The 20,174-nt window shown below is 41.1% G+C and overlaps 1 protein-coding gene across 10 annotated transcripts in view; it reads left to right on the plus strand.

The window, feature by feature from the left end:
- The first annotated feature begins 222 nt into the window (after positions 1–222).
- Positions 223–20,174, plus strand: part of WDR33 (WD repeat domain 33) — a 110,578-nt gene continuing 90,626 nt past the window's right edge. For 9 of the 10 annotated variants that reach the window (XR_009491064.1, XR_009491066.1, XM_005202212.5 and 6 more), the window contains exon 1: positions 237–400. The gene's annotated coding sequence lies outside the window, so the exon portion shown is untranslated. Of the gene's footprint in view, positions 401–20,174 lie in introns of all 10 variants that reach the window. The other variant, NM_001206078.1, reaches the window with a different exon arrangement.

Genomic DNA, 20,174 nt, shown 5'->3' on the forward strand with positions numbered 1-20,174 from the left:
GGACCAGGGTTAGCTCACAGGGTGAAGAAAGTAAGGCGGCACCACCTCCCCTAGTTCCTTCTCCCCAAGGAGTGCGGACCTCCTCTCAGCCGGAACAAAGAAGTCGCTCCTAGAGGCCGCGTGAGGTTCCGGTCAGGCCCCGCCTCTCAGCTAAGCACATGCGCAGAGTCAGCCCTACGGAGCCCTTCGGCCCAGGCGCGCGTGACGTAGAAGCGTACGCCGGTGCGTGATGACACACGGACGTGCGCTCGGTGGCTCATAGGGGAAGATGGCGGCTGCTCTTTTGGAGGAGTGGGATTGAGAGGGGAGGAGGGAGGGGGCCCGACGGGAGAGACATTCCTGACTGTGAAGACGAACATATCGCTCGCCAGTCGTTAGGACCTCTGATCAGCGCCCGAGGGTGAGTGCGGCGGCGGCATGGGACCGCTCACCTGCAGCAGGCGGCCGCACTCCGCCATTTTCGTGCTCGGCCGTTGCGTGCTTTGGGGACCTCAGGGGTGCCTGTGGACGAGTTGGAAGAGCTGGGAGGATCGACCTCCCGAGGGCTCTTTGAGGCGGGTTTGGGCCTTACGGGAGGGGGCTAGCAGCTTGAGGCAGACCAGGAAGGGCGGACATGGTAAGGCTAAGGCCCTGACTTGGGACCTGTGGCGACGCGAAGACGTAGGTAGGGTAGGCCGCGGAAAACACTGAAGTTTGGAGGAGTGAAGCGCCTTAAAACTGAAATTGGGGGCGGGAGTGGAAGGGGTTGGGCCGAGAATTGAATGGTTTGAGTGGTTGGTTGAAGAGGTCATGGAAAGTTAGTTAATACGAAACCTGTAAAACGGCGAAGGTTTAGTTAGCCTCGTTTTTATCTTGACCTAAAGTCTGTAATTTTAACACGTATAAGTCCACAGCTAGATAGGCAAAAAACCCCTGCTCCTGCGGAATAGCTTTATTATTGTTTTGTTTGGTTTAGATCGTGCTCTCTGCAGGTGGCCGTTAGTAACTCCCTGCACATTTCTGATTTTGAGTTCTGGCAGTTAGATACTTAGGATCATAGAAGGCATTCTTTTTTTTTTTTTTTTTGAGGAAATATAAAAACTGTTGATACATGCATGTAAACCCTTGTAATTGGTGGTCCTTCCGGAGAGAGGAGGCGGGTCGATAGGGAATTCAGTAGTTGGACATGTTTAAATCAAATCAGAAATGCATAGATTATTTCTAGAAAACCTGTCATGAATGATTTGAAGTATTTTCTACTCAGATGACATTATGTTGAGTGTTCCGGGAACTTTGGAAGACTAGAAAATGAACAAAAAGCCTGTGTAAAAGGAATACCTCTTACGAAGCCTGAATGGACTTTTTTAAAGTACCCTCTGGAGATCTAGCACACGCAGTATTTTTTGCCTGTGAAAGTGATGCAGAGGTAGACCTATTTAATTCAAACAAAAACTTTTAGTTAAACGTGTTCGTTGTTCCCCGATGGCATTTTTTCCCAGCTAATCTTAATTGCATTTGGCCTCTCTTATTACCATACAGTACTTTTGCACTTTTTAATTGGTTTCCTTGCCTAGAAGAAGACAAAATACTGTATCGATTAGTATTTATGTTGAGGCCTTACTTTCTGTATTTGGCCTTTTTTCTTGAAGTTTAGAGAAAATTTTTAACTTTTGGTATTTAGGGGAAGAATTTTAGTAGAAAGTTGGCCTTAAATCACAGTGCTTTAGGAAAAAGATAAATCCTTATCTCTGAAGTTGATGGCTTAACTTGTATTCTTTGGTTGGTGAAAAATATTAAAACGCAGATTTTACCCTGACCTAAGGCTTTAATTACACTTTTAGTAACCATTTAAGGTGCTTATTCAGAGCTCTGCATGCTAAGTAACAAGTTCTATATATTTTTCACACTACTTAGGGAAAAATGTTAATTGATGCTGAAACTATTTCATATTTCAGAATAAGAATGAAGAAAGTAAGGCAATGTAAAGTTTTATAACTGTCACAAATATTTTGACAAAGATATTAGTGAAAGCTTTTCACGTAAGAATCTGTTTATGTAATCCTTTTGAGGTTGCTTAGCAAAAAATAGGACTTTTAGATAAAGTAGTATTAATTAGAGCCCGAAGATTTGAAATCTTCGTTATCAAAGTATATTTAGTTGTCCAGCTCACCAGTTGTTTCAGTATTCCAGATTTGTTTTATAAGATTCCAAATTGTCCTAGTTTTCTGCCAAACATTATTCCAGGATTTTATTTGTGTTGTAACTTTTGCTTATAAGAGATTGTTTTTTTCTTTTAGATGAGTGGAAGTTTCTCTGAGACTCATATATGGCATTGTATTGGAAAATCTTTACATTACTCTCATCCTTTCTGGCCTTAGAACATTTTAGTATTTTCTGGTAGTGACTGACTTTATAATGTTTGTATAGTACCTTATAATCATAATTGAGTGCTTGTTATTTTCTAAGATCTAGGTAGTATTGGAAAGGCTATGGGTTTTAGCAGTAGGTAGACCTAGGTTTGAAGGTCTGTCTACTGGTTAGTCTCACCACTACCTAGTTTTTTACATTTGGGCACTTACATGCTGAACTTCAGTTTAAAAATGTTAGTTATAGTACTTATCTCCAAGGTAAAAAAAAAAAGAGTCTAGTACATAGTAAGCAGCAAATTTTGGCATTTTTCTTTTGTGACTTGAATTTGATGAAGTCCTTTTTTTTTAAAATTGAGATGTTAGTTTTAGGTGTACATATATACAATAATGCTTCACTGTTAGTATATATTGCAGAATAATCACCACAATAAGTCCATCACCATACAGTTATAATTTTTTTTTGTTATGAGAAATTTTAAGATCTACTCATTTAGAAAATTTAAATATGCAATATAGTGTTAACTGTAGTTGCTATGTTTAACTTACTTTAGAATTGGAAATTTGTATCTTTTGACCCCCTTCATCCATTTTGTCCATTTCTACCTTCCCCATTTTTAATTTTTTAAAAAATTAACTCAAATGTCTTTGTTGGAAACAAAGATTGGATCAACCTCATTCCTCTGGTAAAGTAAATACTCCCTTCCCTGTGTTATTAAAGAGTTTTGTGTATATCTCTTCTTAATGTGTTTGTAAAATTTACTTAATTATTTTTGGCTACTCTGGGCACGTGGGTTTTCTCTAGTTGTGGGCTCTAGGGTGCGCAGGCCTCAGTTGTGGCACAAGGGCTCAGTTGTCTCATGGCATGTAGCATCTTCTGGGACCAGGGATGGAACCTGGGTCCCCTGAATTGGCAGGCAGATTCCCAACCACTGGACCACCAGGGAAGTCCTATTTAATGTATTTTGATTGGAGCATAACTTCTCCACTACTTCGTCAGCTCTTAGAAGGCAGATGCCACAGGGCCTTATATATTTTGTGTGCTCATAAAGCCTAAAGCATTATAAAAATTGAGTGAATGATTTTTCTACAAAAATTCCCATCATGACTCTCCTGAGATCTGTATTTCACACAGACTGGGTTTATTTCTGCTCCTTTGCCCTTACTGGTGACCTGTTTGCCCATCCCCCTCCTTTCATACTGCATATCCTGTCCATTTCTCAAAGTCCAGCTATGTCTTGTCTCATTAGTGAGGTCTTCAGTGAATATATGTTTATTTTCAACTGTGCCTCTGGTTAACCTAAGGTCTGTGTGACTGCCGTCTATTACTTTAGCACCTGACACTGTGCCTTACCTTTTGAGCAGGTCCTTGGGTGTGTTGACAAACACACAGCTGTGCTTTAAGGCTGACTTTGTAATATAACCACCTGCTCTGTTTACTGTCCCACTTAGTAAGATACGGTTTAGGAGCAATTTCTCTTTATTTGTGTGTAGGGTATTCTGGTAACTTTTTTTTCTTTGTGTGTTGGGATAAATCGCAAACATCCAGAAAAGCTGAAAGAAGAATGCAGTGAACACCTATTGCCTTTCATTTAGATTTATCTGTTTCTAACATTTTGACCATTTTGCTTTAACTCTCAGCATACCTCTCCCCTCAACAACCAGTTGAAAGTAAATGCTGATATCATGCTATTTGTTCCCTGCTGCTGCTGCTAAGTCGCTTCAGTCGTGTCTGACTCTGCGACCCCATAGACGGTAGCCCACCAGGCTCCCCCGTCCCTGGGATTCTCCAGGCAAGAACACTGGAGTGGGTTGCCATTTCCTTCTCCAATGTATGAAAGTGAAAAGTGAAAGTGAAGTCGCTCAGTTCTGTCCGACCCTTAGCGACCCCATGGACTGCAGCCTACCAGGCTCCTCCGTCCATGGGATTTTCCCAGGCAAGAGTACTGGAGTGGGGTGCCATTGCCTTCTCTGTATTTGTTCCCTAAATACCTCTTTAAACTAATGCCATTTTTCTACACTTTATATATCGTTATTGCAAACTAGCCTCCGGCTGAATGCTTTAGTCAGTTAACGTTAACCCTGGGTCGGGAAGATCCCCTGGAGAAGGAAATGGCAGCCCACTCCAGTATTTTTGCCTGGAGAATCCCATGGACGGAGGAGCCTGGTGTCCATGGGGTCGCGAAGAGTTGGACACCTGAGCGACTTCACTTTCAATTAATGTTGTCTCTGGCATGGACTTTTTAAAGAATATGCCATATTTGGGATTTTCTGACTGAATGCTTAAAATGTCATTTAACTTATTTCTCTATTTTTAAATTTCCTATAAATTGAAAGATCTAGAGAGATTTAATTAAATTTGGGTCAGTATTTTTGGCACAAATACTTCCTAGATGGTAGTATGTAATTTACATTGCATTGCATCAGGAAAAACAGAATTCTGGTTCTCCTCTTTCTAGTGATCTATTAATAAGGTGGTGAGGACTTCCAGATGTTTGCCCCACTGTTTCCAATGCTAAATTTACTTGGTTGGTGTGGTGTCCATTGAATTTCTTCATTGAAAAGGTACATTTTCCCCTGTCACCTAATGGTTGATGATTTTTGGCCTAGTCATTTAATTTGGAGTTATAAAAATTGAATAAGTGAACTTTCTATAAAAATTCTCCTCACGGCTCTGTTATTTCTTGGCTGTTTTCTGTTAATAAAAAAAGTGCTTCCCCCTCCTTTATAGTTTTTAAAATTTTATTTACTTACGTTTTTTGATGATCTGGGTCTTTGTTGCTGTACGTGGACTTTTTCTAGTGTGGCAAGCAGGGGCTCCTTTCTAGTCGTGGTGCACAGGCTTCTCATTGCAGTGGCTTTTCTTGCAGAGCACGTGCTCTGGGCATGCGGGCTTCGATAGTTGCAGCCCTTGGGCTCAGTAGTTGCAGCTGGCAGGGAATTCCGCCTATTCCGTGTGTTTTTTCCTGAAACATCTGGAGTCCTTGATAGCCACTGTGCATCTTTCCCGTAAGAACACCATTCTCTTAAATACCCAGAATATTAATAGATTCTACCGACTGGAGTTTTGAGCAAGCTTTGGGAATTGGGGATGGACAGGGAAGCCTGGCAGTCCAGGGGAAGCCTGCAGCCCCCTGCAGTCCATGGGGTTGCAAAGAGCCGGACGCGACTGAGCGACTGAACTGAACTGTAACTAGGTACAGTATCTGATATTCAGATTTCATATTCCAGTTTCTCCAGTTGTCTCAATAGCATCCCTTACAGAGTTTTTTCCCTCTGTAATTTAGGTTCCAGTCTAGAATTGAACGTTGCATTTAATTGTCATGTTTCTTTAGTCTTTATAATTTTTTTAAACTTAAAAAAATTTATTCGTTTTTGACTCTGCTGGGTCTTCGTTGCTGAGTGAGCTTTTTTCTAGTTGGCGTCTCCTGGGCTCTAGAGCACAGGCTCAATAGTTGTGGCACATGGACTTAGTTGCTCTGAGGCATATGGGATCTTCCCAGATCAGGGATCAACCTGTGTCTCTTGCATTGGCAGGCAGATTTCTTTACCACTGAGCCACCAGGGAAGCCCTCTTTAGTCTTTGGTTGTTCAGTCGTTTCTATGGCCTTTCTTTCTTTAACGAGTAACTTTTATTTAAGAGTCTAGTCTACTAGTTTTGTTTTCTCCTGATTTTTGGAGTATTACTTTTTTATTTTTAATGTGTTAGTTGTAGCTGTTATTGTTTTCCATGCTTAAGTTGTTGCAGACTTGGCCAGCGTGAGTCCCTCTTTAAGCTGGTTCTTGTATCCCCACCCCCACCCCGTGGTTTTTTTTTTTTTTTTGGTCATCCCACGTGACTTATTCCAAGATCAGGGATAGAAACCATGCCCCCTGCAGTGGAAGATCTGTATTCACCAGGGAATTCTCTCTTGTGTCCCTTTTGGCTGAACCTAATTAATCTTTGAGAGCTTTTTTCTTGTTTTTTTTAGCAAAACAAAATAACCCATATCTTTCTTTGTTTTCCTTTTTTGTTTTTTATGTTTTTCTATTTCTCCAAAAAGTCTTATTTTCTTTTGATAGAAAATGATATTTATAAATTTAAGATTTGGGTGCTTGGTAATATATATACTGTTATTAGAATGTCTGTGTTCTAGGCTTCCTTCATTGGACAGAGCTAGAAAATATGTTTTCAGAAACCATCTGTTTATATTAGTATTTTGAATTCCAATTTATTATTTTATTTTTTTATTATTTATATAAATCTGTTTTACTTGGAGGCCTAATTACTTTACAATATTGTATCGGTTTTGCCATACATTGACGTGAATCCTCCAGGGGTAGTTTAAAGTGAGCATTATTATTGGGATTTGTTACAAAGAAAGTAGATTCAACTGAGTGCAGTTGATTTCTTTTCAGTCCTTTTTCCTTAGACTGTATTCCACTGAAAATGAGCAGTTAGCGGACGTCCCCTGGTAGGCCAGTGGTTGAGAGTCCTTCCGCCAGTTCTGGGGACACTGGCTCAGTCCCCGGGCTGGAGAGATCCCACGTGCCGTGGGCAGCTAAGTCCGTGGGATCTAGACCCCGGGCTCGGCAACAAGAGAAGCCACTGCAGTGAGAAGCCTGCGCACCCCAGCCAAAGAGCAGCCCACCACTGCCCCCATCACTGCAACGAAAGAAAGCCTGCCTGCAGGAGCAGAGACCCAGCACAGCCGCCGCACCCCGCCAAAAAAGAACTGTGTTCAAAAGTTGCTTGAAATGACACCTTTTTGTTTATTTGATCAATTTGATTAGTTTTGACTATCAAGTCAGACTTTTTGCTTTTTGTTCATGATTGAGTGTGTTTTTTTCTTTACTTTTTAACATAGTAAATGTTTACGTGGCTTAAAACGTGATACAATATTGAAAGAGTATATAAATCTTGCTTCTGTTTCTAAGCTGTCTATTCCTTTCTCACCCATCCAAAGTATGGCGTGTTTATGTCTGCATCCTCATTTTCTCTTTCTTACAAAAGAGGCATACTGTAAACAACTTGTGAACTTTGTTTTTTCCTAGTAATTTTATTCATTTATTGGCCGTCCTGGGTCTTTTCTGCAGTCGTGGCCTGCAGGCGCTGCCTTCTGGTTGTAGCGCGTGGGCTTGTCGTTGCCGTGGCTGCTCGTGTTGCTGCGTCGTCTAAGACTTGGGGGCTTTAGTAGTGCAAGGGCTCAGTAGTTGTGATTCCCGGGCTCTAGAGCACAGCCTCAATAGTTGTGGCATATGGGCTTAGTTTGCTCTACGGCAACAGGATCGTCCCAGACCAGGGATCGAACTCGTGTCTTCTGCATTGGCAGGTGGATTCTTTACCACTGAACCACCAGGGAAGCTTGGGTAATTTGATTTTTGTTGTTGAGTTGTAGGAGTTCTTCATTTATTCTGAATATTAACCCCTGTTGGATTTGCAGACGTTTTCTTCCATTCTGTAGGTTGCCTTTTCACTCTGTTGATTGTGTCCTTTGCTGCACACAAGTGCTTAAGGTTGATTATATTTTCATTTGTGTGTGTGGGACCCTTATTTTTTCCTAACAGTGTATCCAAGAAATCATGCTATATCAGTTCAGTGCTCCCCCATCCCCCATGTGATTTATAGTAAGAAGTGTGTATTTGGTCTTTGTCAGGTTTCTGGCATAGAACTCCTAAAACTCTTGGAATTTTCTAAATGGTTAGAATGATAAAGGTGTTTTGATATTCATGACAAACCCCTGAAATCACACCTGAGTTTGTGTTAATGAGGTGACTTTTAGAAAGCACCTAGGGGTGAAGGGAACTTTGAGTCCCACCCTCTAGGAGAGGAGGGGGGCTGGAGGTTGAATTAATTGCCAGTTATTTAGTCAAACATGCCCAGTTTAGGAAGCCTTCATAAATACTCTGAAAGAACATGGCTCATGGTTCGGAGAGCTTCTGGATTGGTGACCACATGAAGATTCTCAAGAAGACTGGTGGGCTCTGAGAACTCTGAGACCCATCCTCCATACATTACCTTGTGCATCTCTTCTACCCGGCTTTTTCTGATTTCTGTTGTTTATAATAAAGAGGTAGCCTAGTAAGTAAAATGTTTGGTTGTTTTCACTTCTTGATTATAGCAAGTAATACCGCTATGAACATTCGTGTACAAGTTTTTGTGTGGATAATAATACTTTTTGTTCTCTTGGGAATGTACCTGCTAATGCTGAGTCGCTTCAGTCGTGTCCGACTCTTTGCGACCCCATAGACGGCAGCCCACCAGGCTCCCCCGTCCCTGGGATTCTCCAGGCAAGAACACTGGAGTGGGTTGCCATTTCCTTCTCCAATGCATGAAAGTGAGAAGTGAAAGTGAAGTCGCTCAGTCATGTCTGACCCTCAGCGACCCCATGGACTGCAGCCTTCCAGGCTCCTCCATCCATGGGATTTTCCAGGCAAGAGTACTGGAGTGGGGTGCCATTGCCTTCTCCGTGGGAATGTACCTAGGATTAGAATTATAATTATATCCTTAGAATTTAGGGAAGTTCTGAACTGGTTTCCTAAGAGGCTGCACTATTTTATATTCATTTCTACCAACAGTATATGAGGGTTCCAATTTCTCCACATTCTCACCAACCCTTGTCATTTTCTTCTTTTTGACTATAGTCACCTTAGTGGGTATGAAGTGTTTTCCCTTTGTGATTTGATTTGCATTTTCCTAATGATGCTTAGCATCTTTTCATGTGATTATTAGCCGTTTGTTATCTGTAGAGAAGTAGCTATTGTCCATTTAAAATATTGGTTGTGTTTTTAATATTGAGCTGTGAGAGTTCTTTATATATTCTAAATGCCAGTCCCTTATCAGATACATGATTTGTAGGATTTTTTCCTAATGATGTGGATTGTCTTTTCATTTTCTTTTTTTCTTATACTTCTGTTTATTTTTGTCTGTTCTGGGTCTTGGATGCTGAGGTGGCTTTCTGTAGTTGCAGAAAGCGGGGTGGGGGGAGGCTCCTCTGGTTGCTGTCCTCAGGTTTCTCATTGTGGTGCCTTTTGTTGTGCAGCACAGGCTGTAGAGCGCACGGGTTTCAGTAGTTGCGCCTCCCAGGCTCTAGAGCACAGGCTCAGTAGTTGTGGTGCATGAGGTTAGTTGCTCCATCGCGTGTGTGATCCCTCTGAATCAGGGATCAAACCCGTGGCTCCTACATTGGGAGGCAAGTTCTTTACCACTGAGCCACCAAGGAAGCCCTGTCTTTTCTCTTTAAAGATGGTTTTATTGAAGCACAAAAACATTGTAATTTTGATGATGTCCAGTTTGTCCATTTTTTCTTGGGTTGATTATGCTTTTGGTGTTGTATCTTAAAAAGGCTTCACCTAACCTGAGTCACAAATATATATATTTGCTGTATTTAGTGCAGTCAAGCAATTGATTTTTCCAATGAAAAATGTAGATTGTTGTCCATGAGTATGCCTAAGAAAATGAATTTGACTGTTTAGAAAGCTCTAGTGAGTTTGCCTTTGTGGTTATGTCATGCGAGTGTATGCTCCTTGGTTTTTGTCTCGCCACAGCAAAGATTTGGAGTGACGGACATTAAAGCCCCCTTGGCGTGTCACAGCTCTCGGGTCTTGGACAGACTGTGTTATAGCTCTCAGACAAATCAGCTCTATTTTATTTAGAAGAAAACAGGAAAATCCATCTTCAAGGTGTGAGGGCACGTGGATCCAAAGATGTGAAGAGAAGAGCGCCCAGGCGCGCAGGGGAGAGAGAGAGAGAGAGCCCTTTGGCTCCTCTTTTTATTGTTTTTTTCTTCCCCCTGGGCCTGCCCCATGCAAATTGGGCTTAGTCAGGAGTGCTCTTCTACCTGAAGTCCTCACTCTGGTCCTGGACCTTCCTTTGACCTTCCTCTGTTCTATTTTCGTGGGCTTTTCTCTTCCTTGTCTTTTAGCTTTTAGCCACTGCCATTTTGGACTCCTTTTCCCTATTCTAACTACCTAACAGTTAGAAATTAATAAGCTTTAGTTTTAGCTGTAATAAAAGCAATTTTACGTAACTATACTGAACCTTTATAAAGGGGAGATTCACATAAAAAATAAAGGACATGTGTTTCATTGGTGAAATATTTTTAAACTTTACTTTTTAACTCGGTAATTATAACCTTAATAACCACTGTATTTTTGAAATTCTGACTGATTAGTTTGAAGGGAAGGACCAAACTAAGACAGTATGTGTCATAAAGACACCACAAATGCCAGTGACTGAGGAACTAGTTAGGCTTGTAGGCCAGTGTGGGTAATAAAAGCAGAAGCAGAATCACTGTGCCAAAAGCAGGAGGCACCCAAAACCTCAAGCTTTTCATTTTATCTTGCTGTTGACAAATTTGAAATAGTCAGGACCATCTGCTTAGGATTCTGCCTTTGGTAATGATTGTGTATTTTGTTAAATGTTTTTACATTCAGTTTAGTTGTTAAGCTAAATTTAAAAATGAGATGAAGAGAAACTGGAAAATTCTCACCTGCTCTCTGTATAATCTTGAAATTTTAGAATTATTTTAACTTTAGAGGCCATAAGATCTAGACTCTTAAAAAAGCAGGATTGAAGAGATTGAATTTGTTCAAAGTCACACAGTATAAGAATGCAGGTCACTTGAATACCTGTGTAGTGTTTTTTCTCCACCTTAAAAAAACCCCCCAAAACCCATCAACATTTCAGTGTAACTTTGAAGAGCTTTTTTGTTCACTGTCTTTGTGAGAGAGCTAAAATTATAAGTTTGCATAGCCAGAAAAGTCTAAAATAGGAAGATCTTCCATCAGGAAATAAGTGATCATATTATTCTGTGGTCTTGAAGTTGTTATATCTAGCTTTGTTCAAAATTGATTACCACCTTGGACTTTGGTATACTTCTATTTTAGTAACAATGATTTCAGCCTTTAAATCTAGTATTTGACAGAATAGTTTTTGGTAGATATTTTAGAAATTAATTATATTATTTGGTCGTGCTGGGAAGCTTGTGGGATCTTAGTTTCCTGACCAGGGACTGAACCTGAGGTCTCTGCAGTAGAAGCGAAGAGTCCTGACCACTGGACCGCTGGGGAATTCCCTCTTGGTAGATATTTGTTATCCAAACATGCCACATCCCAAACGAGTAGCTAGGTTCCTCCCTCATATGTGTCACGTTCTCAAATTATAGTTTATAATATGAAGGAGTTTTTCTTTTTTCCGCCCACATTTTCTACCCACAGTGCTCATTTGCGGCTATGTTTTTTACAAGTTTCGTGCCCAGAATATTCATTTCCAGTTCATTGCCTGTGTTCATAACCCTACTTAGTAACTTCTTTTATAAGTTACTTTATCTTTATGCATTTGTTCATTCATACATTTACTTTTATACTGCATTCGTGCTAAGTCGCTTCAGTCATGTCCTGTAGCCTGCCATGCTCTTTTGTCTGTGGGATTCTCCAGGCAAGAATACTGGAGTGGGTTTCCATGTCCTTCTCCAGAGGATCTTCCCAACGCAGGGATCAAACCCACATCTCTTACGTCTCTTGCATTGGCAGGTGGATCCTTTACCACTAGCCTCATTGCCAAAAAAAGTGAAGACTATAAGAGGATATACAGTGATCTGTCTCTTCCCTGTGGCTGTCCTCCAAGCCTCTTTCATTTATCCAGTAACTAGAGTTATCAGTTCATTGTGAATTTTTTTTCCAGAGATAATTTGTGTTATATATATAGAAAATGTGAGGCTTCTCTGGTAGCTCAGCTGGTAAAGAAACTGCCTGCAATGCAGAAGACCCTGGTTCTATTCCTAGGTTGGGAAGATCCCCTGGAGAAGGAATAGGCCACCCACTTCAGTATTCATGGGCTTCCCTGGTGGCTCAGATGGTTAAGAATCTGCCTGCAGTGTGGGAGATCTGGGTTTGATCCCTGCGTTGAGGAGATCCCCTGGAGGAGGGCATAGCAACCGACTCTAGTATTCTTGCCTGGAGAATCCCCATGGACAGAGGATCCTGGTGGGCTACAGTCCCTGGGATCACAGAGTCAGACCTGGCTGAGGGACTAAGCACAGCACATAGCAAATGTATTTCCTACAGATGTGTGTGTGTTCCTTTTTTGTTGCTTTTCACATCCATGGTGGTAGTCTGTACACTGTTTTGTACTTCTTTTCACTTAATACATCTTGGAGATTCTAAATAGAACTACCTTCTTTATAATAGTTGCTTAATATGTATTGTATGGGTGTTTCATGTTAACTAGTTCTCTAATTAATAGACGTGGGTAGTTTCCAGTCTTTTGTTATTAAAAACAGTGCTCCATTGAATAACCTTATGGATATGTGTTGGCGCATGTGTGAACACATGTAGGGATAAACTCATGGAATGGAAGTGCTTGGTCAAAGAATGTGCACTGTCAGTGTGTGAATAGGGTGTTTTTTCTCACACCAGTCTGTCACTTCTACTGTCATAGTTTCTGCTTTCTTGAATGATGTGGCTTCCTAGTAAATGATGAGTCATTTTCAGCATGAATAACAAGGGGAATTTAAAATCACTAATTTGTCCCTTTTTGATAATTTTCATGTGATATATGTTCCAGGGATGATTTATCGTTACGTACAGTAGTGCTTTCTATACTTTTTGGACCCCATAGGAATCTGATAAAACTTACATATTTCTTCCTAGGAAAAAAAGTGAATATCCATATTAGAATTTTACCTGTAATTATGAGGTGGGAGGGTCATTGAAATCCTTTTTTCTTAAATTTAATTTTTTTTTTAACACTCAAATCATTTTGTGTTGGGGTTTAGTTCCAGTTCAGTCCCTCAGTTGTGTCCGACTCTTTGTGACCCCATGAACTGCAGCACGCCAGGCCTCCCTGTCCATTACCAACTCCTGGAGTCTACCCAAACCCGTGTCCTTTGAGTTGGTGATGCCATCCAGCTATCTCAGCCTCTGTCGTCCCCTTCTGCCCTCAGTCTTTCCCAGCATCAGGGTCTTTTCAAATGAATCAGCTCTTCGCATCAGGTGGCCAAAGTACTGGAGTTTCAGCTTCAACATCAGTCCTTCCAGTGAACACCCAGGACTGATCTCCTTTAGGATGGATTGGTTGGATCTCCTTGCAGTCCAAGGGACTGTCAAGAGTCTTCTCCAACACCACAGTTCAAATGCATCAATTCTTTGGCGCTCAGCTTTCTTCACAGTCCAGCTCTCACGTCCGTACACGACCACTGGAAAAACCATAGCCTGACTAGACGGACCTTTGTTGGCAAAGTAATGTCTCTTTGCTAGGTTGGTCATAACCTTCCTTCCAAGGAGTAAGCGTCTTTTAATTTCATGGCTGCGGTCACCATCTCATGTGATTTTAGAGCCCAAAAAAATAAAAGTCAGCCACCGTTTCCACTGCTTCTCCATCTATTTCCCATAAAGTGATGGGACCAGATGCCATGATCTTTGTTTTCTGAATGTTGAGCTTTAAGGCAAGTTTTTCACTCTCCTCTTTCACTTTCATCAAGAGGCTCTTTAGTTCTTCACTTTCTGCCATAAGGGTGGTGTCATCTGCGTATCTGAGGTTATTGATATTTTCCCCTGGCAGTCTTGATTCCAGCTTGTGCTTCTTCCAGTCCAGCGTTTCTCATAATGTACTCTGCGTAGAAGTTGAATAAGCAGGGTGACGATATACAGTCTTGACATACTCCTTTTCCTATTTGGAACCAGTTGTCCTAACTGTTGCTTCTTGACCTGCATACAGATTTCTCAGGAGGTAGGTCAGGTGGTCTGGTATTCCCATCTCTTGAAGAATTTTCCACAGTTTGTTGTGATCCACACAGTCAAAGGCTTTGGCATAGTCAATAAAGCAGAAATAGATGTTTTTCTGGAACTCTCTTGCTTTTTTGACGATCCAGCGGATGTTGGCAATTTGATCTCTGGTTCCTCTGCCTTTTCTATAACCACTTGAACATCTGGAAGGTCATGGTTCACGTACTGCTGAAGCCTGGCTTGGAGAATTACTTAACTAGCATAACATGCCAAAAATGTTGCTTTTTTCTTTCATCTTCAGTTTTAAAATAGCTACACAAAAATGCATGTTTAAAATGTTGCTTTTTTCTTTCATCTTCAATATTAAAATAGCTACACAAAAATTCACCAGTGTTGATTTTTTTTAAATGCACGTTGATATGACAGCTGTCACAATACAGTCTTAACAAGACTGTTTTCAATGAAGTTAAAGACAGCTAAATGATCCTAGAGATAGCTTATGGAAAAAACTGAATGAGTTTCTTGGCCAGCCCAATATTTATTACCATTTTTAGTGTGCCAGGTTGTATGCTAGACACTGGAATACAGAGATTAAAAAATGTTCAGTTCTTGCCTAAAAGGAATTTATATTTTAAATAGGCAGACATACAGGTTTTACCAGTATAATGTATGCTTTTCCATGATTATGGCATAGTATACTTTGGAAATGCAGACTGCTGAATAAATTTAAGTGTAATAAATAAGCATAAGTTTACAAAAGTAATTGAGAGCATTGGTATAGAAATACACCAGCAAAGGATGTGAGAGTATTTGGCAGACTTAGAGATTTCAGAATAGCATTGAAAAAAGTGAAAGGAAAAAGCTCCACTCCTAGCTGCTTCCATAGATCTCCTTGTCCATTGTGGACAACTTGGAAAAACTCAAGGTGTAAAGAAGACAACAGAATTTTACCATGAGTCCATGCTCTGTTATCTTCGTTATGTGTTCCTTCTCATTTTTTGGCTTTTGAGGAAAAGTGTACAGTTCTTTTAAAATAATTGCAATTGTTTCACAGTCTGAATTTTCCACTTAATATTAGATCATGTGCAATTTTTAAAATATTTCAAGTATTTTAATGGTTATCTAAAATTTCATAATATAGATATGCAGAAGTATTGATAACTCAGGTTGCTTACTGTGCTTGTGAACTGAACTGAAAAACTTTGTTGTAAGACAGAATTTCTTAGTTGGCTACGTGAATCCCTATTAAATCATAGAATGGTTCTCTGAAATTTATAAATATATAAAGGTACTCCTGGCACAGCTAGGTGCAGCATGCTTTAAAAATTGCAGAAGCTTTCTTGCATTTCAGATAGAAGATATAAGTCATTCTGTGCTTTACAAATTTTAACTATTGGGTAATATTAATGGTTCTTAATACTATTCCTTCATTTTCAAAATTAAGGGAAAAAAGACCCAGAAGTATCACAGATTTCTTCAGGGTAGGAGAGCCTTAAATAGAGTCCTATCTTCTCCACTTGGTTGTTGTTTGCACTCTAATGATACAGTATGCCCTTCCCCCAAGGCTTAGGGGTTCTAGGGAGGAGTTGTGAAAAGCATTACAGTGGTACAGCTTTGCTGTATATTTTTTTTTTAATTTCATTTGCTTATTTTTGGCTGCGCTGGGTCTTTGTTGCTGTGTGTGGGTTTTCTCTAGTTCTAGCGAGTGGAGGCTACCCTAGTTGTGGTGTGCACGCTTCTCATTGCAGTGGATTTCTTTTGTTGCCGAGCACAGACTTCAGGGTGTGTGGGTTTCAGTAGTTGCTGTGCGTTGGCTCAGTAGTTGTCATATTGGGTCTTTCATTCAGGCTCATGGACTCTAGTTGTGACACTTTCGGGCTTAATTGCCCTGCAGCATGTGAGATCTTAGTTCCCCATTTAGGAATTGAACCTACGTGTCCCCTGCATTGGAAGGCAGATGGTTAACCACTGGACTATCAGGGAAGTCCTTCTTGAACTTACTTTTAAGATGTAGCTTGAAGAAAGGGATCTACAGTTGAAGGAGTTTTATAAAAAATGAGAATTTCCTGGTAATCCAGTGATTAGGTTTCTGTGCTTTCACTGCTGAGGGGCCAGGTTCAGTTCTTGGAGAGAAAAAGATAATGAGAACGTCCTTGAGAACATCTTTGAATTCTTTGTCTTATTCAGTCTTCTGTTTTTCACTTGTGAATAGTAGGTGCTGCCAACTCCAGTTGATTCTTGTTATTCATAGCACTGGCAGGTCTGGGAAGTCTCTTGTGGGGTCACTGGTCTTTTCTCCTGGGTCCTGGTGCGCACAAGGTTCTGTCTGTGCTCTCCAAGAGTCTGTTTCCCCAGTCCTGTGTATGTTCTGGTGGCTCTGTGGTGTGGTTAATGGCGACCTCCTCCAAGAGGGCTTATGCCATACCCAGGTCTACTTTACCCAGAGCCCCTGCCCCTGCAGCAGTCCACTGCTGACCCGTAGCTCCACAGGAGACACTCAGACACAGTTCTGTCTCAGTCGCTGTGGGGTCTCTGGGTCCTGGTGCGCACAGTTTGAGCCCTCTGAGCATCTCTGGGGGATATAGGGTTTGAGTTTAAACACGATTTTGCCCCTCCTACCATCTTGCTGGGGCTTCTTTGTCCTTGGATGTGGGGTATCTCCTAAAAGTTGTTCCAGCTCCTGCCGTCTTGCTGGGGCTTCTCTGCCCTTGGAGGTGGGAAATCTCCTCACAGTCGCTCCAGCGGTGCACTGTAAAGAGCAATATTGCTGTAAAGAGCAGTATTGCATAGGAACCTGGAATGTTAGATCCAGGAATCGAGGCAAATTGAAAGTGGTCAAACAGGAGATGGCAAGAGTGGACATCAACATTTTAGAATCAGTGAACTAAAATGGACCGAAATGGGTGAATTTAACTCAGATGACCATTGTATCTACTACTGTGGGCAAGAATCCATTAGAAGAAATGGAGTAGCCATCATAGTCAACAAAAGAGTCTGAAGTGCAGTACTTGGATGCATTCTCAAAAACAACAGAATGATCTCTGTTTGCTTCCAAGGCAAACTGTTTAATATCATAGTAATCCAAGTCTGTGCCCTGACCAGTAATGCTGAAGAAGCTGAAGTTGAATGGTTCTATGAAGACCTACAAGACTTTCTAGAACTAACACCCAAAAAAGATGTCCTTTTCATTATAGGGGACTGGAATGCAAAAGTAGGAAGTCAAGAGTTACCTGGAGTAAAAGGCAAATTTGGCCTTGCAGTGAAGAATGAAGCAGGGCAAAGGCTAACAGAGTTTTGCCAAGAGAACGCACTGGTCATAGCCAACACCCTCTTTTAACAACACAAGAGAAGACTCTACACATGGACATTACCAGATGGTCAATACCGAAATCTGATTGATTATATTCTTTGCAGCTGAAGATGGAGAAGCTCTATACAGTCAGCAAAAAGAAGACTGGGAGCTGACTGTGGCTCAGATCATGAACTCCTTATTGCCAAATTCAGACTTAAATTGAACAAAGTAGGGAAAACCACTAGACTATTCAGGTATGACCTAAATCAAATCCATTACAATTATACAGTGGAAGTGAGAAATAGATTCAAGGGATTAGATCTGATAAACAAGAGTGCCTGAAGAACTATGGATGGAGGTTCAATGACACTGTACAGGAGGCAGTGATCAAGACCATCCCCAAGAAAAAGAAATGCAAAAAGGCAAGATGGTTGTCTCAGGAAGCCTTACAAATACCTATGAAAACAAGAGAAGCAAAAGGCAAAGGAGAAAAGGAAAGATACACCCATTTGAATGCAGAGTTGCAGAGAATGGCAAGGAGAGATAAGAAAGCCTTCCTCAGTGATCAGTGCAAAGAAATAGAGGAAAACAATAGAATGGGAAAGACTAGAGATGGAACTTTTCATGCAGAGATAGCACAATAAAGGACAGAAATGATATGGACCTAACAGAAGCAGAAGATCTTAAGAAGAGGTGGCAAGAATACACAGAACTGTACAAAAAAGATCTTCATGACCCAGATAATCACGATGTGTGGATCACTCACCTAGAGCCAGACATCCTGGAATGTGAAGTCAAGTGGGCCTTAGGAAACATCACTAGGAACAAAGCTAGTGAAGGTGATGGAATTCCAGTTGAGCTATTTCAAATCCTGAAAGATGATGCTGTGAAAGTGCTGCACTCAGTATGCCAGCAAATTTGGAAAACTCAGCAGTGGCCACAGGACTGGAACAGTTCAGTTTTCATTCCAATCCCAAAGAAAGGGAATGCAAAGAATGTTCAAACTACTGCACAATTGCACGCATGTCACACGCTAGCAAAGTGATGCTCAAAATTCTCCAAGGCAGGCTTCAACACTACATGAACCATGAACTTCCAGATGTTCAAGCTGGTTTTAGAAAAGATAGAGGAACCAGAGATCAAATTGCCAACATCCGCTGGATTATCGAAAAAGCAAGAGAGTTTCAGAAAAACATCTGCTTCATTGACTGCACCAAAGCCTTTGACTGTGTGGATCACAATAAACGCTGGAAAATTGTTCAAGAGATGGGAATACCAGACCACCTGACCTACCTCCTGAGAAATCTGTATGCAGGTCAAGAAGCAACTGTTAGAACTGGACATGGAAGAACAGACTGGTTCCAAATTGGGTAAGGAGTATATCAAGGCTGTATATTGTCACCCTGCTTATTTAATTTTTATGCAGAGTGCATCATGAGAAATGCTGGGCTGGATGAAGCACAAGCTGAAATCAAGATTGCCGGGAGAAAAATCAATAGCTTCCGATATGCAGATGACACCACCCTTATGGCAGAAAGCAAAGAAAATCTGAAGAGCCTCTTGATGAAAGTGAAAGAGGAGAGTGAAAAAGTTGGCTTAAAACTCAACATTCAGAAAACTAAGATCATGGCATCTGGTCCCATCTCTTCAGGGTAAATAGGGAAACAGACTTAATTTTGGGGGGCTCCAGAATCACTGCACATGGTGACTGCAGCCATGAAATTAAAAGATGCTTACTCCTTGGAAGAAAAGTTATGAGCAACTAGACAGCATATTAAAAAGCAGAGACATTTATTTGCCAACAAAGGTCCGTCTAGTCAAAGCTATAGTTTTTCCAGTGGTCATGTATGGATGTGAGAGTTGGATTCCGAAGAAAGCTGAGCACTGAAGAATTGATGCTTTTGAACTGTGGTGTTGGAGAAGACTCTTGAGAGTCCCTTGGACTGCAGTGAGATCCAGCCAGTCCATGCCAAAGGAAATCAGTCCTGAATATTCATTGGAAGGACTGAGGCTGAAGCTGAAACTCCAGTAACTTTGGCCACATGATGCGAAGAACTGACTCAGTTGAAAAGACCCTGATGCTGAGAAAGATTGAAGATGGGAGGAGAAGGGGACAACAGAGGATGAGATGGTTGGATGGCATCACCGACTCAATGGACATGAGTTTGAGTGAACTCCGGGAGTTGGTGATGGACAGGGAAGCCTCACATGCTGCAGTCCATGGGGTTGCGAAATGTACTCGAATGAGTGACTGAACTGAACTGAACTAATTCATCAAAGTTATGTTCTATGAAGTTTCCACAAACACTGGACTGGCAAATACTGTGCCATTGGTCCTCGGAACTTTAGATTCCTGTGAGCCTGTGTGACACTAGTTCAATCAGTCTACCAAAGCATATCCTTAGTTTATATGTGCTTCTGTTTAAAGATACCTTGTGCTGTACTCAGTCATGTCCAACTCTCTTCAATCCCCTGGACTGTAGCCTGCTAGGGATCCCTGCTAGGGAAAATCCCTTGCCAGGATTTTCCAGGCAAGAATACTAGAGTGGGTTGCCATTCCTTTCTCTAGGGGATGTTCCCAGACCCAAGGATTGAACCCAGGTCGCCTGCTTTGCAGGCAGATTCTTAAGCAATGAGCCACGTGGGAAGCCCTTAAAGATAACCTTAGTTATTAATATGTTAGGTTGGTACAAAAGTAATTCTGGTTTCAGACACTGAATTTTAAATCCTTATAACTAGACTCAAACACATCTTTATTAATCAAAATAGAAACACATTATAGTCAACACATTTTTGCCAGTGAGAAATAAGTTTATTCCTGTAGCATAAAG

The sequence above is a fragment of the Bos taurus genome, chromosome 2 (assembly GCF_002263795.3).
Source record: "Bos taurus isolate L1 Dominette 01449 registration number 42190680 breed Hereford chromosome 2, ARS-UCD2.0, whole genome shotgun sequence".
In the NCBI taxonomy this organism is placed as follows: Eukaryota; Metazoa; Chordata; class Mammalia; order Artiodactyla; family Bovidae; genus Bos; species Bos taurus.